The sequence below is a fragment of the Monodelphis domestica genome, chromosome 5 (genome assembly GCF_027887165.1).
Source record: "Monodelphis domestica isolate mMonDom1 chromosome 5, mMonDom1.pri, whole genome shotgun sequence".
Taxonomy (NCBI): Eukaryota; Metazoa; Chordata; class Mammalia; order Didelphimorphia; family Didelphidae; genus Monodelphis; species Monodelphis domestica.
In genome coordinates this window covers 5,569,683-5,592,488 of record NC_077231.1, presented here as the reverse complement: position 1 = coordinate 5,592,488, position 22,806 = coordinate 5,569,683, and the positions used below count along the sequence as shown (strand labels likewise).

The 22,806-nt window shown below is 50.5% G+C and overlaps 1 protein-coding gene across 1 annotated transcript in view; it reads left to right on the top strand.

The window, feature by feature from the left end:
- The first annotated feature begins 3,720 nt into the window (after nt 1–3,720).
- SHISAL1 (shisa like 1) overlaps nt 3,721–22,806 on the top strand; it is a 111,650-nt gene continuing 92,564 nt past the window's right edge. Inside the window, exon 1 of the mRNA XM_056797501.1 lies at nt 3,721–4,479. The gene's annotated coding sequence lies outside the window, so the exon portion shown is untranslated. The remainder of the gene's footprint in view (nt 4,480–22,806) is intronic.

The window sequence follows — 22,806 nt, the reverse complement described above, 5'->3', positions numbered from 1 at the left end:
CAGCATTACAACTAAAAAGCTGCATCTGTATGACTTTGGGTAAGTCATTTCTACCTCTTCGAGCCTCAATTCCTCCTCTTTCTAACAGGGATAATCTTTTGCCCTGGCTGTCTCAGAGGACTTTGGGCAAGAAAGCATTTTGTAAGAGTAACCACTTTCTCTGTTTTGTTTTGTTTAGCATTAAAGCAGCATCTCCCACCTTTGCCAGGCTCTGACAAACTTGTGAACTTGAGAGTATCACTCCTCTCCCTTCTCTCTTTTCCTTTCTTCTCTTTTGATCCAGCCAGCCATGTCTTCTATCCCATAGTCTCTCCTCTCTTTGGAGCTCTGCCCCCTGCCCCCTTTAAATCTCCTTTCTCTCCCTTCCTCCCCTCCTCTCTCTTTATCTTTCCCTCCTTCTATATCTCTCCCTCCCTTCCTTTCTCTCTTGATCTCTCCATCCCCTCTATATTTCTCTCTCTGTATCTCTCTCTCTTCCTCTCCCTTCCACTAGCTCTCTTTGTATCTCTATCCCCTCCCTCTCTCCTTCTATGCATCCATACCTCCTTCCTGTCCCTCCTCAGTCTCCTCTTTCTATATCTCTGTCCCTCTCTCCCCTCTCCTCTCTGTCTCTGTTGATCTGGTTCCCTCCCTCCCTCCCTCCCTCCCTCCCCTCCTCTCTGTCTCTACCCCATTCTTTATCTCTCTCTCTCTCTCTCTCTCTCTCTCTCTCTCTCTTGCTGTATCTCTCGGTGTCTTTCCCATTTCTCCATTCCCCTTCCCCTTCCCTCTTTTCCTATCACATCTTCCACTTTCTCACAAACACACACTGCCCCATGTGGTTACTCCATTCCCTTGCATTCTCTCTTTCTCTGTCTCCCAAGATCTGTCTCTTCTCTTTTTGCCCTCCCCAATGTGATTATGTCTCTTTCCTTTCCCCCTTCCTCTTCTCTCTTTCTCTGTCTGTCTCCCTCACTTTTTCCTCTTCCTCTCCCACCTCACTCTATCCCCCTTCAATCACAGAGTTTCTACCACCATGTCCCATGATGGAGTGACTAGAATCAAAGACCTAGACCCAGGACTTGCCTCAGACACTTCCTAGCTGTGTGACCCTGGACAAATAACTTCATTTCAATAATTCTCAGTTTTCTTCTCTGTAAAAGGAGATTGGATTAGTTGCCCTCTGAGGTCTCTCTTAGCTCTAGGTCTGGGTTCCTTTGGTCCTACTAAGGTCATTCCCATCTCCTTGAGCCTCTGTTTCCGCTTGTATAAAATGAGGGAGTTGGACTAGAGGGTCTCTGGGTCCTTTCCAGCTTCCTTTAGGCTCCTATAACTCCAAAGCCCCATTCTTTCTGTGAGGGGCCTCAGTTTCCTCCTCAGTAAGATGATAGAGGAGGGATAGATGACCTCTGTGGTACCTTCAAGCTGCAGACCAAGGATCCTACAATACTCTGATCCCAACAGCAAGAAATGGGCAAAAGAGGAAGGACCCTTGAAGCCAGACTGTATGAAGATTTGGGGGAAGAACTGGAGATGGCTTCCTATCCCTAAAGGAGAAGTTCAGCTTGCTCTGCTTGGCCCCAGAGGGGCCTTCTTGAGACTCAACTTCCTCTCTTAGGTAGATGAACAAGATAGCTCCTGCTGTCCTTCCCCAGTCAATTCAATGGACTCAAGGCTTCCAATCAATGACCTTAATGAAGTCACAGAGAGGTCAGAGGTTGCACCACCCAGCTGCCCAAGCTATGCACACTAAGGGCCAGATACAGCTGCTCACTCCTCCTAGTATGGGGTAGGAGAGGCAGCTTGCCATTTAGACTAGCCAGGTAAGCATTTCTCATAGAACACTTTCCAACCACCCAAACCCTGGGAAAGAGGCAATGTAAGGATTGGCATTCCTTTGTGTGGATGGGGAAACTCAGGTTCTGAATTGGAAGTCACACAGCTAATAAATGGCTCAAGGGCAGGACCGGTTACAGATTTCATTTCTACCTGTAACACCAACCGCAGTGATCACACAAGGTGGCATTTGGATATACCATGTAGGACTGTGGTACTGGAGGCAAGAGGCTTTTTTGTGGGAAGGAGGAGTTGAAGGACCTTTCAAGGCATGGGTGAAAGCATGAGCAATAGCTCAGAAAAAGAGAGCACATTCTGTTGTTTCTCCTCTGCTCAAAAAAGAAAAATCCCATCAGGGGCTCCACATTGCCTGCTGAATGAAGTTGAAATGATGGCATTCAAGGCCTTCCACAACCTGAACTCCTTCCTTCCCCACAACTCTTCCTTCCATTCAGGCTGCTCTTTGGATTCTTTCCTGTACCAGCCTGGAAAGCTAATGCCAGTCTCCACACCTTTTATCCATTTCCCTGTCTAAAAAGCGCTCTCAATTCTCCATATTCTCAGAGGTAGAGCACCTCCAGAAGCACCTCCCTTGGGGCTCCCTGCCTTCCTCTCTCTCCTCATTCTAGGCAGTTCAGTTCCAGAAGTATCGTACTGCCAGTGTTAAGCACCTGGTACTGCGTGCCCAGCAGTGTGCTAAGCAATGGGCTGAGAGAGCCCACCTTTCTTGGGAAGGGGCTCCATGAAGTGGACCTTGACTGTCAGAGTTGCCAGAGACCTTAGAGACATGCAACAGCAGGCCTGGAAGGGAACCTGGAACTTCTCATCACAGGCTCACAGCCCTGGCCAGAGCCTCGTCTCTCCTCCCCCCAAGACAATGGTTCTGGGTAGCGCTTCTTCTTCTACATCCACCCAAGCCCCTCCCCTGCATTAGGGGGCCATCCCTCCTAACAAAGAAGGGCCCAGGCACTTCAGCAGAACTCTGCAAGCACAGCGGGAGGTGAGAGGCTCTGCGGGTTCCAGAGCTCCATTTATAAAGCAGGAGGCAGGTCCAGAGGGTGGAGGTCACCCCGAAGTGACCCAGCAGCCCTGGGTTTGAAAGGCAGCTCCTCTGGCCATTATTTGCTATCATACAGCCAGCTTCCAACTTAGAGCATGGAATGAATGTGGAAGGGACCTTAGACAGAGGCTTCTGGAACACAGAGCAGAGAATGGTTGGGCTGGAGGGAACCTGGGAATACAGAATGCTCCAGCGAAGCACACAGAGCAGCACAGTTAAAGGGAACCTTGGAAGCCAGAATGGTGTCAGAATAGAGTCTGTGGAATGGAAGAAGCCATAGCAATCATCTCCTCTGGGTTGTGTGTGTGATGGAAGCTTTGGGCCTCCTGCCTAATACAGGACACTCCACACAGCCTGCCATTCTCTGTTCTAAGGTTTCTCCTGCCCGATCTGACATTCCCCAGCTCAGCCCGGCCCATACAGACGCAGAAGGTGCTAAATAAATGCTTATTGACATCCTGACAATAAAATATTTGTCGAGTTGCACTGAACAGAGGGGAAAGGGAGACGGAAAGGAAGGGAGAAAGGAAACAGGAAGAGAAAAAGACTGGCACGAAGAGCAAGAAGAGAGGAGGGAAGAGAGGGTAAGGAAAGCGGGCCGAGAAGACAGGAAGGAGAGCAGAGAGAGAGAGAGAGAGAGAGAGAGAGAGAGAGAGAGAGAGAGAGAGAGAGGGAGAGAGAGAGAGAGAGAGAGAGAGTCGAGGTTAGGAGAGAGGGAGGGAGAGAGAAAGGGGGAGGGATAAAGAGGGAGGGAGGGGGAGAGAGAGAGAGAGAGAGAGAGAGAGAGAGAGAGAGAGAGAGAGAGAGAGAGAGAGAGAGAGAGAGAGAGAGAGAGAGAGAGTCGAGGTTAGGAGAGAGGGAGGGAGAGAGAGAGAGAGAGGGAGGGAGAGAGAGAGGGAGAGAGAAAGCGGCTCACCGCCAGGGAGCCCGCCGAGGACTTAAGTGGAGAAGGAAGCAGAGAGCGCTCGAGCGCGGAGGGGCAGCGAGCCGCGGGGAGCATGAGCGAGGCCCGGGGCCGCCGGCGCGGTTGCTGCGAGGAACCGCGGCGGCGGCGGCGAAGGCAGCAGCAGCAGCAGCGCTCAGAAGCAGCCCGAGCCCCAGTCCGCGGGCAGCAGCGTCCCGCTCCCGGGGCTCTCTAGGCGCCCGGGGGCCGCCTGCCCCTGTCCCTGTCCTTCCGGGCCGGCCGGCCCTCATGCGGGCCCCCTGAGCCCCGGGGGCTGCTGGCCGCCTCTGGTGACGGGGGCCGGGGAGCGACCTCCCTAGCCGGGTCCCCGCAGCCAGCCGGCGGCCGAGGAGCAGAAGAAGCAGCAACACCCGCAGCCGCAGCCTCAGCCGCAGCCCCGGGCGCCTGGCCCCATCAGGACTAGGCTCGGAGGGCAGCGTCTCGGTCCGGGGCTTCCCTCCAGCCCCGGGGCGCACGCATTGGGGAGTCCCCGGAACTCCGAGCTGCGGGCGCCCACCGCGAGCCCGCGGAGCCCGCACAACTGTTGCAGGCGGCAGCGGCAGCGGCAGCGGCGGCGGCCGATGCGCCCGCCGAGAAGTCGGCTGCCGGCGGCGGCCGCTGGGGCTGCCTGGCCACGGAGGAGCCCGGGAGCTGCGCCCAGGTGAGGGAAGCGGCCGCATAGCCCCCCGCCCTCGGGCAGCCGGGAAAGGGGGCCGGGGCCCCAGGGCGTGGGGGAGGGGTGCCAGTTGGCCCGGGCTCCGGGAGGGGCGCATGCCAGGCTAAGTGGGGGTGGGGGAGGCGCCAGCATGCGGGTCTCCGGCTTTAGGCTCAGGGAGCTCAGGCAAGGCGATTCCAGCCTGAGGAGGGGCGCGTTCCAGCTCGTCCCGGGAGCACGGAGGTGGGGCGCATTCCAGCTTGACCAGAGCGCACTTGGGCCGGGCCGGATGGGGGTGGGGTGGGGCGAGGCGAGGCGGGGAGCGTGTGCCAGTTTGACCCGGGCGCACCTGGAGGGAGGCGCGTGCCAGAGGAGCCAGGACTTGGGGAAGCGGGGTGCGTATGCCAGCTTGACCGGGACACCTCGGGGGAGGGGCGCGTGCCAGCAGGTCGGGGACACACCTGGGGAGGGGCTAGGGGCAGCTGGTAGGCAGCTTCAGAGCGCAGTAGAAAACGAGGCGCAGACAAACAGGTCCGCGGCGCTAGTGGCTGGGGAAGGTGCCCGAACGTCCCAGCGGCACAGAGAGAGGTTAGGGTGCGGGCTGGTCCCAGGAGCTGTCGGGGCGGCACTGTGGGTGGGGGCGCCTGCCAGCGCTCTCTAAGGACTCGGGGATCGAAGCTGCTGCGGGGTGGGTGGGGTGGAGGTGAGGTGGAGGGTTATCAGCTTGGAGCAGAGGAAGGTTTCTTTCTCTCACACCCCTGTCTGCCCTGGAAAAGCCGGGGCAGCCAGTAACCCCCTCTCCGCCCCCGCAGCCCCCACCTTCGGCCGGCGCCTCTACTGCTCCTGAGCCGGGCTGCGGGCTCAAGGCTTACTTTCGATCCGCGGCCGAATCAATATTTATCCCTGGCACGGAGGGCATTAGGCTTTAGCACCTTCGGAAGCTCATTAGAGCTCGCTGTTGCCATGACAACGAGACCCGAAGCTTCATGCGATTTTGAGATTTGTATATAAATATATATCTATCCATCCAAATTATTATTATTTGTTATTCGGCAAGACGGAGGGGGTTGGGACGGCAACCACCAGCCGGTAGAACCTAGGAGCTCGCCTTGCCATCGCTTGTTTAGAAAACGCCAGCCACAAGGCTTCCCGGCCCTCTCAGGGAGGGTTGGGAAGGGGAAAGGAGAGACCAGGGATGGGTAATCAGAAGAGCTCCGGGTTAGTGAATTCTGTAATAAAGCGCCTGCTGCGGGGAGAGGGGGAGCTCTGTGTGGAGCTGGAAGCTAGCTGGGAAAGGTCTGTTCCACTGGGGTGGAGGGGGTCCTCTTCCCTTCTCCCTTTCCTGCCTTCCCCAGAGTTCCTTTGCCTGGGAGAGAATAGCACGAGTTCGAATTCTACCCAACCTCCCTCTCCCCAACCCATCCTCTGAAGCGGGGAGCCTGGAGGGTTCCAGGGGATCGGTTCACCCCCAGAGGATGACGGGTCCCTCTCCAGGCACCCGCCCGAGTTCCAGGGGCCAGGAGGCTGCCTGCTTGCTGCTCTCGAAGTAGAGCCTTGTCGAGTAGAGGCATGAATGCGTTCCAGTATGGGTTCCAGGGAAAAGGCCCAGTGGTGTAAGGAAGGACCCTGGGCTGCTCTCCTCGAACTTTAGCAGTCAGATGTTCAGCTAAGCAAATGAAGCCAGGGCTGATCCTGAGCCAGGGCTCTGTGTTCGCCCTCGGCTGAACCCTAACCCTAGATTTGGGCGGGCCAAGGAGGCTCCCTCCCACTCCGGCTGCCAGACTACTCCCCTAAATTTGTGTTCTCTCTTAACAGCCACACCCTTGAGAGAGGAGCCTAAGCCAGTTGCCTCTTTTTCCCAAAAGGGAAATTGAGGTCCAGTGGAAAGATCAGGGGATTGGGAGTCAGAGAAAAACTGGATTTGAATCCTCTTCCCAGCTCCCACCTCTTACTTGCAAGGCCTTGGGCAAGCCACTTCCACTCTGTAGGACTCAGTTTCCTCCTGTGTAAAATGGAGAGATTGGGCTACATTATCTCTAAAGTCCCCTGCCTCTGTGATCCTCTGACTCCAAGCAGGTTCTTGATTCCTCATCCAGAGCTGGGGGGAAAGGGTAGGAGGTGCCACTGGAAGAAGTGACAAAATGAACAAGAATCCTTCTACTCCATGGATCCTTGGGGCCCACTGGCAAAGCCCAATGAGCTTTGGAATCTGGAACCCAGACAACCTAGCTCTGCCTCTGCTCCTTTTTGTCTCTGTTGTCTCAGCACCCAGCAGGACCTAATAGCTACTTAATTAATTCTTGCTGCATTACATTAATGTCATTTTACCACTGGAAGCCTTGGTTGTCTCTTCTGTACAATGAGGGGTTGGAGCCTGATGGGCTCTGAGGTCGCCTCTAGCTCAAAGGTCCTGGGGAAGGATTGAAGGAAGATCAGAAATGAGACTTCCCGACTTCCGGGTCAAGGCTGGGGTGGCTGGACAAAATGAGCTGAATTTGGAATTTCCATGGCCCAGACTAGATGGCAACATCTCTGATTGGGTGGCCTCTGGAGTGGCTGAGTTTCTCTGGGCCAGGGACGATGCCCAGGGAGGAAGGGACAAGCCAGGTGCATCCAGTCAAGGGAAAGGCCTGGGGAGGAGGGAGGTGAGGACTGGGAGGAGGGAAGGGTTGTTTGTTTGTTTGTTTGAACCTGGACCCTAAAGACCGTAGAGGAAGAGAGAAGAAAGGGAGTGAGGGATCGATGCTTCCTGCTTGGTAACCTGGGCTGGGAGAGGCTTTCAACAGTCATGAAATACCGACTGAGAGCTGGGGCAGCCTGGGGAAGAAGTCTTCCTAGTCCAGTCCCTACCCCTTATCCTTGAGGCCTTGGCCCCTTACTCACCGTGGGCATGCCTCGGACAGCTTCCTGATTCCACGAAGCTTTATTCCATTGCTACTAAATCCTAGTGGAGTATCGTGGAGAGAATGCAGCCTTTGCAGGCAACAAAGGGGGATCCAGATCTCACCTCCAACATTTTCCTGGCCCGAGACTTTGGAGCCTCTGTGCTCTTCTGTCACATGGGAACATCTGGACTAGATAATCAGTGCTGATGCTGGCTCTGTGATCCCATGCTGCTCTCTGCATAGGTGGAAGGAATAACCATCCTGGGGAAATCACTGATCCTCCAAAATATCCCTTTGTGCTAAAGAGGGGAGAAAGAGATTCAAAAAGAATTAAGCCATTGTCCTTCATCCTCTGGAAGCTTACAGATCACAGAAATGGTGATAGTTCTCCTTTCAAGGTGTTTCAAGGCTTACTGGGCTCTGTCATGTGGGAGGGGGAGGTTTTGAATTCCCACTTTACAGACAGAAAAATTGAGGCAGGAATGGTATGATTTGCCTATGGTGCCATGTTAGAGAGTGGCCAACCTGCGATTTAAGGTCAGGGAGATACAAGAATAATTAAGTTGTATAAGTATTCATTAATACTTGCTGGGGAGGTAGGTGATGAGCCTTTGAACTCTGATGTTCCATTTTCTGGAATTTTCCCTCATTTGCTGCTCTTCATATCAACCTCTGCTTTCATTCTTATGCATCTATTTTTGAAAGGAACCTCAAAGGACTTTTAACCCAATGCCTTCATATTTTAGAAGGTGTTCTCATCCCCATTTTACAGATGGAGAAACTGAGATAGGCAGAGGTTAAGTGAATTACCAAAGCGGTTCAGTGGCACAATGAATAGAGTTTTGGGGCTAAAGTCAGAAAGACTCATCTTCCTGAGTTCAAATCCAGGCTCCAATACTTGCTAGCTGTGTGACTCTAGGCAAGGCATTTAAGTCATTTAATCTCGTTTGCCTCTGTTCCTCCTCTGTAAAATTAGCTGGGTAGCTAGGTGGTATGGTGGATAGAGGACCAGGTCTGAAGTCAAGAAGACTCATCTTCCTGAGTTCAGATCTAGCCTCAGACACTGCCTAACTGTGTGACCCTGGGCAAGTCACAACTCTGTTTGCCTCAGTTCTCCATCTAGAAATGAGTTTGGGAAGGAAACAGCAAATCCCTCCAGTATCTTTGCCAAGAAAAGCCCAAATGAGGCCACAAAGAGTTGGATACAATTGAACAACAATTCTCTAAGGCTAGATTTGAACTGAGGACTTCCTGACCCCACGTCCAGTCCTCTGCTCGCCCTTTCCCATTCTCGAGTCTCATTTTCCTCATTAGGCTCCTTCCAGCTCTAGATCCTGTGGCGAAGTCCTTCAGGCCCCCTTAGGTGACCAAACCCAATAGAGTCAACGATTTTCCCAGAGAATTGAATGGATTCCACTTGGCCCCACAGGGCAGAATAAGGAACAATGACAGGGAGGCAGTCCCTAGGAAAGGGGGCTTGACAGAAGGCTATTAAGAAAGAAACCAGCTGCCTTAGGTCCGGCTCTCTGAAGGTGCCCAGACCCCAGCGGGCGCTGGGCTGGACCTGCCTGACTCCCCTCTGCCCAGGGCTCAGTTTGATCTTCTAGGAAAGGGCAGAAGAGCAAATGAGGAAGAGGGGCTCTCTGGAAGGCACCCCTAGATCTGCAGGGAGAGGAGTAAATGTGACCTTGGCAGGGCCACTTTTGACCTGTGAATCTTGGACCAAGGCAGATGGATTAGACGTGCCTCGCAGCTCTTCGGAGCATGCCTAAAGAAAAGTGCCCAGGAAGGAAGCCAGAGCAGCCAAGGTGGGCAAGCCTGAAGGCCAGGAACGCCAGGGGGAGGGACTGAAGGCCCTAGATGGAAAGGAGAGGGGAGCTCCCACTTTCCTTCAGGTTTCTCAAGGGCCAATTTATGGAAGAGACTTAAATTAGTGTTTGGTCTCTGTCCTGGGCAGCTAGGTGGCACCATAGTGCCCAGAGCCCCAGGCCTGGGGCCAGAAAGACTGGCCTCAGACACTTTGGCCCTGGGCAAGTCACTTAACCTGCTTGCCTCAGTTTCCTCACCTGTAAAATGAGCTGGAGAAGGAAATGGTAAACCACCCAGTCACAAAGTGTCAGACATGCCCCAAACCACTGAACAACAGCATAGTCATGCCTTACACTAAGAATAAAACTACCCCCCATTGAATTGTAGGATCAGAGACTCTGTGCTGAAAATGACCTTGGAAGCCACTGAGCCCAATCTCTTTATTTTACAAGTGGGAAAATTGAGACTTGGAAGATAAGTGACTTGCCCAGGATCACACAGTTGGTGAATGTAGGCATCAGGATCTGAACCCACATCTTTCTGATTTCAAGACTAGTGCTTCACTCTACAGTGCTGCCTCTGTGGCTCAGAGGAAATAGGCAGCCTCTGGAGGGAATGAGCTCCCCATCACTGGCAGTGTTCAAGGAAAGGCTGAATGGGTGTGGAGAGGTAGGGGTTGAAGTCAGTGCCTCCTCCCTGTCCGGGGTTCGGCGCTGTCCTGGTTTGACTGTAGCTCGCTTTGCAATCTGATGAAAATAACAAGGTGCGTTACAGATGGGCTTTACTCTTGCTTTCGATTCTGGCCAATATTGAAGAAAGTGTGATGTTATTTTGGGCGTATCATGGGACTCACACTTCCAGGCTGGAGAAAGAGAAGCACTCTCAAAGCTCCACTTTCCAGTGCAGAACTTGGACCCCCGTCCGGATGGCAGCCGGCAGCCCCCGCCAGCCAGGCCCCTTCACTTCCCTGGCGCGGAGCAGGCAGATGCGCGGCTGCCGGGCTCTAAGCGATCGCGGTTTGTCTCATTTTCCAGGACGTGTGAAGAGCTTTTCCCGAGCCCTCTTAAGAGCTGCTAGGACTAATTCAGTGTTAAATGAGTGTAATTTAGGAAACTCACAAATTATTTGTTAATTTCTGGAAGGCAGTTGTCACATCTGCTGAAGGAGGTGCCGACACATGACAGGGATGGGTTCCTCGGGTTCTAGCATGGGGAGGGGGACAAAAGGGAGCTGGGGAAAAGCCAGGAGATGCCAAAAGAGAGAAGCAGAAGGTTCCTCTTCACTGCGGAGAGAACAAGGACAATAAAGCACCTGCAGGGGTGCCGAGGGCAAACCGAGAAGCTTGGGCTCAGATCCCAGATCCTCCCAGTACTGGGCGCCAGTACTTGGTGGGTCCTCTTGTTTCCATTATCTTTCCTAAACAGCCTGTCCTTTCCACTGCTTAATAATCTTTCTAAAACACAGGTCAGATCATGTCATTCTGCCACTCAAAGGACAGCATAAATAGCTGTCCTTTAGGACATTCTACAATCTAGCTCCAACCACCTTTCACGCTTTTATTTCTCGTTATTCCCCTTCATTCATTCCATGTTCCAGCCAAACAGGTACGACCGAGCTCTTTGCGGATCTTTTCCTACCATCAGGTTGTCTCCAAGCTAAGGACAGAGCTGGAAATCTTTGGCTTACCTCAAAGCTCAGCGGAGGGGCCTCTTCTTCCAGGAATTCTCCTCTTACCTCTTGTGCCCTCCTCAAACCTATGTGGTGGAAAGTAAGCTCCCCTTCCTTTAATTTCCTTAGAGTCCTTGTTTGGGCTTCTCTTCTACCCTTCTTATTACTACTTTGAATTAAACTAAAATAAAGCGAGGATTGGCAAGATGGTCCCTCTGCTTCGAGGACACTAAAAGAACTGATAGCCTGACTGCTAGCTCCTTCTCAATGATATTTTAAATGTTTTAGAGATGAAGAGAGCTGTAGAAATAGAGACAAATGTCTCTTTTTTTAAGAAAGGGAAAATGGAGTATGGAAACTATAAACCAGTGAGCTTGTCTCATCTTCCTGGAAAAATTCTAGAATATATTATCAAAGGGATGCTTCGTGAGTATTTAGAAAAGACAGCAGTGATATCTAGGAGCCAGCATGGGATCATTGAAAACAATTCATGGCAGACATTTAATTTTTGAAGGGGTTACTAAACTGTTAGATCATGGAAGACTACAAACAGAATATACCTGAACTGGCACAAAGCTTTTGGCAAAGGCCCTCGTGACATCCTTGTAGATAAGACAAAGAAATCTGGGTGCGCCGATAGCACAGATGTGGTTGAATAAATGAACTCAAAAGTAGATTGATGCCAACGGACAAACTTTGAAAGTTGGGGGTAAAGGAGTAGACTGGAGGCTGTGAGTATGATGGGAATAATGAATCAGCTAGTCGGATGAGGGTCCCTCGAGGATTCTCTAACTCCTCAACGATGATACCAGTTCTCAATGCTATAGTGCTTTAGATTATACAAAGTCTCTCCCCAAGGCAGGGATTGCAGGGATTATTTATTTCCATCTACAGATGAGGAAACTAAGGTTTAGAGACACATGAAGCATGGAATGGCAGAACTGGGAATGAAGTCCAAGTGTCCTGCCTCAAAGTCCAAGGCTCTTTCCACTGTACCATACTACCCTCATACTAATACAGGGACTCCCCAGAAGGCAGCCCTGTGGGAACGATGTGGAGGGGAGATAAGTGTTAGGACAGTGAAGAAAAGGGAAACAGTTGGAAAAAGGAACAGAGCATATGATCTTTCTAGGGCCTTACTAACTAGTGAGAAATTATAATAATTATTATTATATATTATATAATAATTATTAACATAATAACTATCATTAAGGCAACTAGATGATATGTTGGATAGAGCTCTGGGACTTGGATAAAAAAGACCTGATTAAAATTATCATGTAAGATTATTATATCATATATGTTGTTATGATTATTAATAACATCATAATTTTTATTATGGTTGCCAGATAGTGCAGTGGATGGAGTGCTGGGACTGGAGTCAAGACCTGAGTTCCAATTTAACCTCAGAGATTAGCTGTGGGATCCTGGGCAAGTAACTTAACCACTGTATACCTCAGTTTCTTCATCATTAAATGTGGATAAAAATAGCACCTACCTCCTAGAGTTGTTATAAATATCATATAAGATAATAATTTTATTTCTTAAATTTGACTTAATTTAAATTTTTTCCATGGTCACATGATTCCCATCTCTCTTCCTTCTTCCCTCCCTGCTCTTGGAGTTAACAAGCAATTCCACTGGGGTAGACATATATTACGAGATAATAATTTTAAAGCACTAAGCACAGTGCCTGGCACATAGTAAAAGTTATATAAATACTGGTTAATAATAATAATTGCTTCAAGCTGACCTATTTAAACAAGCCATTGATGCTGAAAATGAGAAATCAACAAAGGAGGAGATATCAACACAGGCTATCAGCATTGCCTAAGGAAGCTGAGATATAAATGGAAAGTCACAAGGAGGAAACAAAAGACACTAAAACCACCTGAGCTATTACAGACATAATGTGTCATATATATTGGACAGACACTATACATGGACTTAAGAAATGAATATGAAAAATTCAGATTGGATTACTTTTTAACCCTTACCTTCTGTCTCAGAGTCAATACTAAATTTGGGTTCCAAGTCAGAACAGGGTTACAGGAGGTGAAATGACTTGCCCAGAGTCACACAGCTAGGAAGTGTCTGAAGTCAAATTTGAACCCAGGCCTGGTTATCTATCCACTGAGCCACCTCGTTGCCCCACTGGATTGTTTTTTGCAAATTGACCTGGAGGCACTTTCTCATTTCATTATAGGCTCAGAGATCTGAATCTGGAAGATTCTTAGATCTTAGATCTTAGAGATCATCTAGTCCAACCCTTTCATTTGAAAGACTGAAAAGCTGTGGCCCAGAGAGTTTAGCTACCTTGCCAGGACCATGTGGGTACTAAGTAGCAGAGCTTGCATTTAAGCTCAAAGCACTATTCCTGCTGCATCCTCTGCTTCATCCCCAGTATCCCTAGGACAGCTCCAGGAGGGAGGCAGTGCAGGAATTGTTATCCCTGTTTTGTGGATGAAGGAACTAAGCTCAGAGAGCAAAAGGGACTTACAGGGAGATCGCACAGAGAGTGATGGAGCGGGTTCTGCCCAAAGCCAGTGCTCACTCCAGAGCGCCATGGCGCCATTTGGCCAACGCTGGGGGTCGTCTGTCAAGTCTGAGCCCAGGAAGCCTCCTTCCGGGCTGGCTCTGGGGTGGGGGCAGTCCTGGAAAAAGCCGCGATCAGCCAGACATCTTCCCTTCTTCCTGGCTTTAGAGGCGATCCCCAGACAAAGAATTGGACGCCTCTCCTTTTGATGGTAATGGTGAATTCTCCAGTGTTTTATTAGCTCACATACCCCAAAGCTACACATTAATTAGGCCTCTAAAATACTGTTTACTCAGCCATCATCCAATACTGGGAAATAGAACCTCTTTTCTCTCTCCATTATAAGGTATTCTCATTAAAAAATAAAAGCTGTAAATCTGCTTATCTTGGGGCAAAAAATTGCATTAGTCCCGGGAAGTGTGAAGGATCGTTTATCACAGAGGAGGCTGAGGCTGCCAGTGACTATATTTATCTGGACAGAAGCTGCAGTTCTTTGAAGGCTCTGGTGGAAAGGAGGCGCCAACCCCCCCCCCCCCGCCCCCCAGGGCTGAGCAGACCACTCCCTTGCTCCAGAGTCTTCCGTAGCTCCCTATTGGGACTAAGATGACCCGCAGACTCCTCGGGCTGCTACTGAATGCCCTCCACCACTTACTTAGTCGGTCAACAAGCATTTCATGGGCCAGCCCCATCCGCCTCTCCTTCCCCACCCACTCCAGCCAAACTAGCTTTCCCGGCCATCCGGCCCTTGACATTCACGCTTCTGCCTTAGTCCTGGATTCTTAGAAGAAAACTCCTTTCGCTTTTGCCTCTGGGAAAGTTTTCATTCACGGCTCCACTCGGGCCAGTCCACATCCACACTCTTGCCGGGCTGGGTTACTCTGTGCTTCGTGATCTGTATCAGTGCTGTCTCTGTAGTGGAACGCAAGCCTGCGGAGGGCAGGAACTGGTTTCCTTTGGTGTTTGCATTCCCGGAGCTCAGCTCAAGGTCTCGAACCCAGTGCTTTAAAGATGTTTGATGAATGAATGAATGAATGAATGAATGAATGAATGAATGAATGAATGAATGAATGAGAGATCTGGAAGGGAATGTCAGAGCTGGCAAAGAGTTTAGCACAGAGAATGGCAGCGCTGGGAGAGGCTGTAAAGATCATCCCGTGGAAAACCGGCATGTATTAAGGAGGGAAAGAGGCTTGGAGGGGAAGGGGAAAGGGGAAATGACTTACCCAGGACCACTCAATAAGGTGGCCGAAGGGGCCCTGGTGCGAGCCTCGGGTGCCCAGTCCCCAGGCTCCGACTCTTTCCGAGAGCCCAGAGTTCACCCCGTGCTTGGCTCTCGGGCGGGAGGATTTCCCCACCTCCTCCCTGCTCTTCCTTCATTTTTCCTCCCTTTGTTCTCTCTTTTTAGCTGCATTTGCATAACTTCTGAAGTTGATTGGCCCAAAGGCAGCTCCTTTTAATCACTCCTGACAATTTTCTGGTTGTGGCAGCAGCTGTCGCCAATTAGTTGTGTTAGCAGTAATGTTTCTTCATAACTCATCTTTGCGGAGCCCCCACCCCGCGCCTGCCCTGATGAAATCACTGTGCCTGACAGCTGAGGGAGCACAGCTCAGGCCACCGAGGCCCAGGATCCCAGAAGCTGGAAGGCTCCTTTGAAACCCTCCATCGAGGTCCCACTGGGTCCCACCTCCTCCAGGAAGCTTCTCGGGATTTCTCCCTTGACTCTCCGATTTCTCGAGGCTCTTTGTCCAGCCTGTCATCAGCCTTGGGCTTTTTCCTCTACGGTCCATGTGCTGTATTTTCTTTTACTCTCCCTTCTCCACTGCCTTTCCTCTGCTTTCAGGAAGGCTTGGGGAACCTGGGAGAGCCCATATTCACTTTGCACACGGTTTGTGCCCTTATCTAACATTAACAGCTCTCCTGGGGACCAGACTCCCTCACGGAGGAGTCATAAACAGTCTGGACCGGATTCAGTTCCATTCTTTAAAGCCTCACCCTCTGTCTTGGAATTGAGACAAAGTCATGGTTCCAAGACAGAAAAGCGGACAGGGCTAGGCAATGGGAGTGGAGTGACTTGCCCAGGGTCACCCAGCTGGGAAGTGTCTGAGGCCACATTTGAACCTAGGACCTCCCGTCTCTAGGTCTGGCTCTCCATCCAGTGAGCCACCTCGGTGTCCCCTTGTTGATGTTTTTATACCACAGCCTTTTCTGGAAATACTAACCCTCTCCCCTCCCCAGACCCCAGCTGGACTCCCTCAGCTCTGGTCCTTCCTCTTTGCTGGAGGCGGCACTTAGTGCTTCACTGGAACATAACTGTGGTGGGCAGAGCCAGCCGGGAGGCCTTGTACCTGGGACAAATCCGGGCTGGGAGTAGTGGTGGCAGTTTAGAAGACAATAAGCCCTCAGCTGCAGTCACACCATTCCATTCAGACAGTCGGCTCTTGTCCCCAACCCCTTGGAGGCTGTGCTGAGGAAGAGAGAGAGACCGGCTCCATCCTGACCTTAAAACCCTGAAAGTGGCGGTGGCCCAATCAGGACTGTCTCAGATCTGAGATCCTGGCATTCGAGGCTTCCCGATGCTGTGTCACGGGGGTCCATGATGGTTGTGGTCAAATGCTGGAAGAGTTGTCACAGAAAAGAAGAGCTGGGGGGTATCTAAGTGGCTTAGTAGATAGTCAGACAGGAAGTCCTGGGTTCAGATGCAGCCTCAGATATTTCCTAGCTATGTGACCCTGGGCAAGTCACTAAACCCCTTTTGCCTAACCCTTATTGTTCTTCTGCCTTGGCACCTATTCTTAGTGTTGATTCTAAGAGGAAATATAGGACAAGGTTGGTGTGTGTGTGCACACATATGCATGTATGTGTATGAAAGAGAGAGAAAGGAAGGAAGGAAGGAAGAGAAAGGAAGGAAGGAAGGAAGAGAAAGAAAGAAAGAAAGAAAGAAAGAAAGAAAGAAAGAAAGAAAGAAAGAAAGAAAGAAAGAAAGAAAGAAAGAAAGAAAGAAAGAAAGAAAGAAAGAAAGAGAAGAAGGAAGGAAGGAAGGAAGGAAGGAAGGAAGGAAGGAAGGAAGGAAGGAAGGAAGGAAGGAAGGAAGGAAGGAAGGAAGGAAGGAAGGAAGAAGAAGAAAGAAAGAAAGAAAGAAAGAAAGAAAGAAAGAAAGAAAGAAAGAAAGAAAGAGAGAAAGAGAGAAAGAGAGAAAGAAAGAAGGAAGGAGAGAAAGAAAGAAGGAAGGAGAGAAAGAAGGAGAGAAAGAAAGAAAGAAAGAAAGAAAGAAAGAAAGAAAGAAAGAAAGAAAGAAAGAAAGAAAGAAAGAAAGAAAGAAAGAAAGAAAGAAAGAAAGAAAGAAAGAAAGAAAGAAAGAAAGAAAGAAAGAAAGAAAGAAAGAAAGAAAGAAAGAAAGAAAGAAAGAAAGAAAGAAAGAAAGAAAGAAAGAAAGAAAGAAAGAAAGAAAGAAAGAAAGAAAGAAAGAAAGAAAGAAAGAGAGAGAAGAAAGACTAGCCTTGTTCCACTTGGCTCCAGGGGCCAGAACCAGAAGTGGTGGGGAAAGGTACAAGGGCAGATTTCGCAGGAGTGGAAGGAGAAGCATTTCCTAAGACTCAGAGCTTTCTGAAAGTGGAATGGACTGCCCCAGAGGACGGTGGGTTCTCCATCAGTGGAGGCCTTTGAGCAGAGGCTGAATGACCAAGCCCTCATTGGGGAAGGGTGGGAGGGGATTCCCATGCATGTGTGGGCTGATCTTGGGGTCTCTTTCAAATGTGCAATTCTTGGTGTTTGTGAGATTATTGGAATTCAATACTGCAAATATTGATTAAGCATCTTCTGCATGTGATACACTGCACTTAATTCTGAGGAGAGAAGGGTGGATCCAATGGGTATTTGGGATTTTTTTCTTCGTCTTTGGGGACATTATTATCGAATGGAAGATAGGGGAGGGAACCAGGATTGGAGTGGGGGGAGAAGGGGAGGTAAAGGTCATAGGATCAGGAATTCAGCACCAGAAGGGACTCCATCTAGTCCAACCCCCTCATTGTAGAGATGGGGAAACTGAGGCTCAGAGCCATTCAGTGGCTTGCCCAAAGTCACCTAAGTGATCAAGGCGGGAATTTGTGACCAGTCCACATCATAGGATCTTGTACCTAATATCTAGTGCGAATCTCTCATTCTTACAAAGAGGAAACTGAGGTCCATAGAGGCATGTCATGTGTCCAAGGTCCCAAGGCAGCCAATGGCCAAGAGAGCACTAAGGGCCCGGGCTATGACTCCTGTTGTTCTTCCCAGCAAGCCTCTCCCAACTTGGTGATGAAAGCATCCTGGGTTTGGAGCCGGAGGACCAGCCTGAAATCCTTTCTCCTCTCCTCCCCAGGACTCGGTCCACCACCAAGACCGGGGGCTGGCCTCCAGGGCGTCCCAGGTCCTTTCTGGCTCTAACAGCCTGTGATCCAGGGTCTGCGCTTGGCCACCTCCATGAGTAAAATCCCCAGGTTTTGTTTTGTGACTTGGATCCGTGCAGCGCTCGTCCTCTAAAGAACACAAGGAGGAACGGGGAAGGGGCTCCTGTTGACGCCTTATTTCGGGGAGGCTGGGGGGGGCTGCACTGGCAGCTGGTCAGGGAGAAAGAAGCCCTTCTTCCGTCCGGGCTGGCCCAAGCTCCTCACCGCCCAGATGAGTCTGTTTGGCAAGGGAGGAGGTTGGGATCCTCACCCTCTCTGGTGCCCATCAGTTGAACCAGTGTTTATTCTGTCTATACCGGCGTGTCGATGTGTGCATGTATGTGTGTACAGAGCGTGTATCTAGGCACAGGCAGACTTTCTTTGCCCCAGTAGAACATAAGGTCCTTGAGGGCGGACGCTTTTATCTTTGTACCCCTGGTGGCTAGCCCGGTGCCTGGCATGTAGTAGGAGTCTAATAAACCTTGGAAGGAGGCATGCATTTGTCATGTGCCCTCAGGCACTGTGCTAAGTTCTTAGCAAATACACTCACATTTGACCCTCCCACCACCATGGGAGGCTGGCATTATTAGGATTCCCATTTTGCTATTGAGGAAATGGAGGCAGATAGAGGTTAAGAGAGTGACACAGGGTCAAAAAGTTTAAATTTGAACTCGGGTCTTCTTGACTCCAGGCCCAGGTTTTTGCAATCCCATCAGCCCTGAGAGTAAGACTTTCTCATTGGTGCTCTGGGGTACACGGCACCGTATAGCAGATGTGCTGTCGCAGGAGGCACTTAATAAATTCTGGCTGACTGATTGAGTGATTAAGTACTTCCTGTATGCAGTGCATGGCACCCCTTGGGACTCCGGGCACAAAGCTGGCACCCTGGTGTCTGCAAAGGGGAAAAGGCCATCCCAAAATGATAAATAAAACGTGCACCCAGAAAAGAAGGCTCTAGAAGAAGCTAGGAGGGAGAGGATGATTTCTTGTGTGGCTCAGGGGCAGGAGAGGGGAGAAAGTCACCAGGACAGGCTCCATGGAAGGGGTGACCAACCCACGAACAAAACCTTGAAGCATGGGCACATGCCACTGGCAGGGCCTTTGGGGGGCTTTCCTTGCTGAAGGTACAGCACGAGCAAATTGTGCCAAAGCAAACAAGGACTTGAGGGATCCAGGGGCAAAGGCAGATGGGGCAAAGTAACCAAACAACACCCTGAAAGGGCCAGCTGAGCCTCCATAAAACAAGGCTGATTGGGGTGGCTAGAAGGCTCGGTGGATGGAGAGCCAGGCCTAGAGACGGGAGGTCCTAGGTTCAAGTCTAGCCTCAGACACTTCTCAGCAGTGTGACCCTGGGCAAGTCACTTACCCCCCAGTGCCTAGCCCTTACCACTCTTCTGCCTTGGAGCCAATACCCAGTATTGATTCTAAGACAGAAGGGAAGGGTACAACAACAACAACAAACCAAGGCTGATGCTCCCACAAGGAACCATCCATAGAGAGCCTGACATCAGGAAAGATCTGCTGTAGCTGTTTCGCTTTGAAGAAAGCAAGAGATCCTAAGAGACAGAAATGAGAAGGAAGCGCACACCACGTATGGGGAAACTCTTTAGGGATGACGCAGGAACACTGGCTTTCCTTCATGACCAAAGGATTGAGGGTTGTCCTAGCTCTGCTATCACCAATGGCCAGTCCAACAACATGGCAGCCCCTTGGGATGTCCAACAATGTGTCCTTGGGCTTGTTTTCCCAACTGACCCCAGCTGGGCTTCTTCTTGGATTCTGAGAGCTCGTGTTCCTCAGGGTATCTCCTCTTCTTGCCCCTCCTTTCTTCCCCAACGTTCCAACTTTATGAATTGAAGTTAAATTGATTTGGGGAATGGAAGATCTCGTTTGAATATTTTCCACGTACCCAAGAGAAGACTTGAAGATCTGGGTAGGGTTTGAGGGAGAGAAGCATCTAAAACCATCAAATGGTAGAGCTGGCGAGGACCCGGGGACAGTGTCTGAGGTGGGAGAGGCCTTAGAACAAGGGGTGCCAAGCTGGGAGGGCCCTGAGATCCCACCTAGTCTCATTCCTTCATCGTTATTGTTGTTTTTATTGTTCACTCAGTCGAGTCCTGCCCTTAGTGATCCCCTGAATCACAGCAAGCCAAAGCTCTCCAGGAGGATTTCTTGGCAGGTACTAGAGTGGTTTGCCATTTCCTTCTCCAGTGGATTAAGATGAACAGGGATTCAGTGACTTTTCCAGGGTCACACCACTAGTAAGTGTCTGAGGCCTCATTTGAACTCATGTCTCTAGGTCCAAGGTTCTACTTTGGTTCTGAGTTCTACCAAGGTTCTACCAAGGTTCTGAGTCACTGCTCATTACACCCTCATTGTACAGAGTGGGAAACTGAGGCTCGGAGAAGTTCAAAGTTTCTTACCTGTCCTGAAGGTGAACAATTATAGGTAGAATCTAAGCTTACCCCGTTCGTTTTGGTCACTCCATCACCATGGGGCCATGGCCTCCAACATAGGACCCGGCGCTCCACCGTTAAAGGAATGCCTGTGATTTGGGGTGGATAATCAGTGCCCACCAGCTGGCCTTCTCAAGAGGGGGTGACGGCAAAAAGGAGGGAATCTGGATCTCAAGAATTAGTAATGATTTTTAAATGTTTTTACATGTTCATTGGGAAATGTTTGACAAAATACATAAACATAATTTTTAAAAAATAATGCCCAAACCTACGTTTGAACCCTGCTTGCCACCGGTTGTTACTAGCTATGGATAAGTCATTTAGACTCGCTTTGCCTTGATTTCTCCACCTGTTAAATGAGACGATTGGACTTAATGACCTCAGAGGTCCCTGCCAGTTCTTAATCTATGATTCTGTGAGAGGCTGGCCTCCACTTTCAGGTGGCCACTCCATCATACTCTAGGGTATCGTTTTAATTCAGACTCACCTCCCAGACTACAGACGTAGATGAATTGTGTCTGATTGGGTTTTCTTGGCAAAGATATTGAGGGGTTTGCCATTTCCTTCTCCAGCTCATTTTACAGAGGAGGAAACTGAGGTACACAGAGTTCAGTGACTTGCCCAGTATCTGAGGCTGAATTTGAACTCAAGTCTTTCTGACTCTAGGCACCATTCTCCATCCACAGTGCCACTTAGCTGCCCAGTGTAGAGAAGTAGCAGGGGGCAAAGGTACAATGTAATCTGTGCCCAGAAAGAATGGTCATTGGTCTCTTGCTTGGTCTCCTCCCAGGCCATTAAGCTCTTCTAGCCCAGCCCCTTGCCTAGACTGGAGAAGTTCTATTTCCTAATGGGAAGGCTTTCTTCTTTACCCATCAATGGAAAACAGACCGTCAGGGGGCAGGTAGGGGGCAGCTCAGTGGATAAAGAGCCAGGCCTGGAGATGGCCTCAGACACTTCCCAGCTGGGTGACCCTGGACAAGTCCCTTAACCCTCCTTGCCTAGCCCTTGCTATTTTTCTGCCTTGGGTTGATTCTAAGATGGCAAGAAAGGGTTAAAAAAGCCTCCAAACAACCACCAGGCCTTCAGGTTTTGTGGTAGTGGGAGACGGGTGAGCACTGCCTAATGCTGTGCATGTTTAACATTCTTATCCTCTTCATTCGGATGGAAGCTCCCTGTCAGAAAAATGGCGGTGTTAGAGCCCCGTGAAGGGTGCCCCTTCCTCCTGAGCTGCTCGATTTGCTCTTAAGCCTTCCAGATGCCTCTGTGCCATCACACACAGGTCCTCCCTGGCTGGGACTCCTCTCTCAGGCCAGCTGATTCCTGATCAGAAAACAGGAAAGCAGCAGATTTCTAAGGAAAAGTCAGGAGGGACATTCCCATTCCGGCTGCCCCTTCCAACCTGGCCATTGGGATGAGCTCAGTGCCGGGCATCTCAGATCCGTCTCCTGCCCGTCCTCCTCTGTCTACCAATGCAGTCCGCCACAGGCTGGAAGATTCCATTATTCTTAGCCTTCCTGTCTCTGGGGCCACGTCCACTGTCCCCATTCTGTCCTCCCACAATAGTGTGGACAAATCTCTTCTGGTTCGAGCAGCCACCATCTTCTCTGGGCAGACGCCCAGCTTCCCGGGCCCCAAATGTGATCCTCTCGGTTTATGCTTCCTCCCTTCCTCTGAACACAGATGTTTCTCTTAAGCCATTTCCTCACCTAGGAGAGGTCCGGGATACAGGCGACCACCGAGGTCTCTTTGGCCTTGCCTCAGTCTGCATCCCTCTTCCAGCACGGCCTCGCTGTGTCTCTAGGCAAAGCTCTTCCCTTCTCTAACCCCAGTGCAAATCCCCATCCAATGAGAATTGATGTGGTGCTCCCTGCCTGGAACCCAGAGTTCCAGGGAAACAGAACTAGTTTTGCCATCCCTGAAAATACGAGACTGGCCCATCGTCACCAAGTCAGTCCCCAGGTCCATCCCTTCCCCATCCACACACGCTCCCTCCAGTTTCCATGAACGTTTGGGATTTAGCCCTCGTAGAGAGCCATCGCCACGGGAGAGCCTGAATCCTTAATTCGGAGAACATTCGTCTCCCTGACTCTCCCCTCTGCTCCCTTCTGTTCCCTCTTGCCAGGCTCCGAAGGAAAGGTCATCAGCATCTCTGAATGCCACCTTGGTATTTAGGGCTGGTCTTCAAAGAAAGAACCTCTTTTGGCAGGAGAGCTGAAGAGCGCGCGCAGCAAGTTGGCAGTAATTTGGGCCCTGCTCCCTCCTTGTAAGATAATTAAACTTTCCCTGCTCCGATGGTGCACCCTGGCTCTGCCCTTTCAGGAGATTTCAGCCACTGCCAGCCTTCAGAAGGTCCCTTCCCTCAGTCTCCCTCTTAGGGAAATTCACCTCTTTCTTTCTATCGATGGAAGTTCCTTTGACAAAGGGAGCTCTTGCCATTGGCCGACCACTTTTGAATCACAGGGAACAGCCATAGGATTCCAGACCCGACTTCAGAAGAACTGGCACCTAAACCTAATCAGTCCATCGCCCAACATTGATCAGGGTTTCACGAG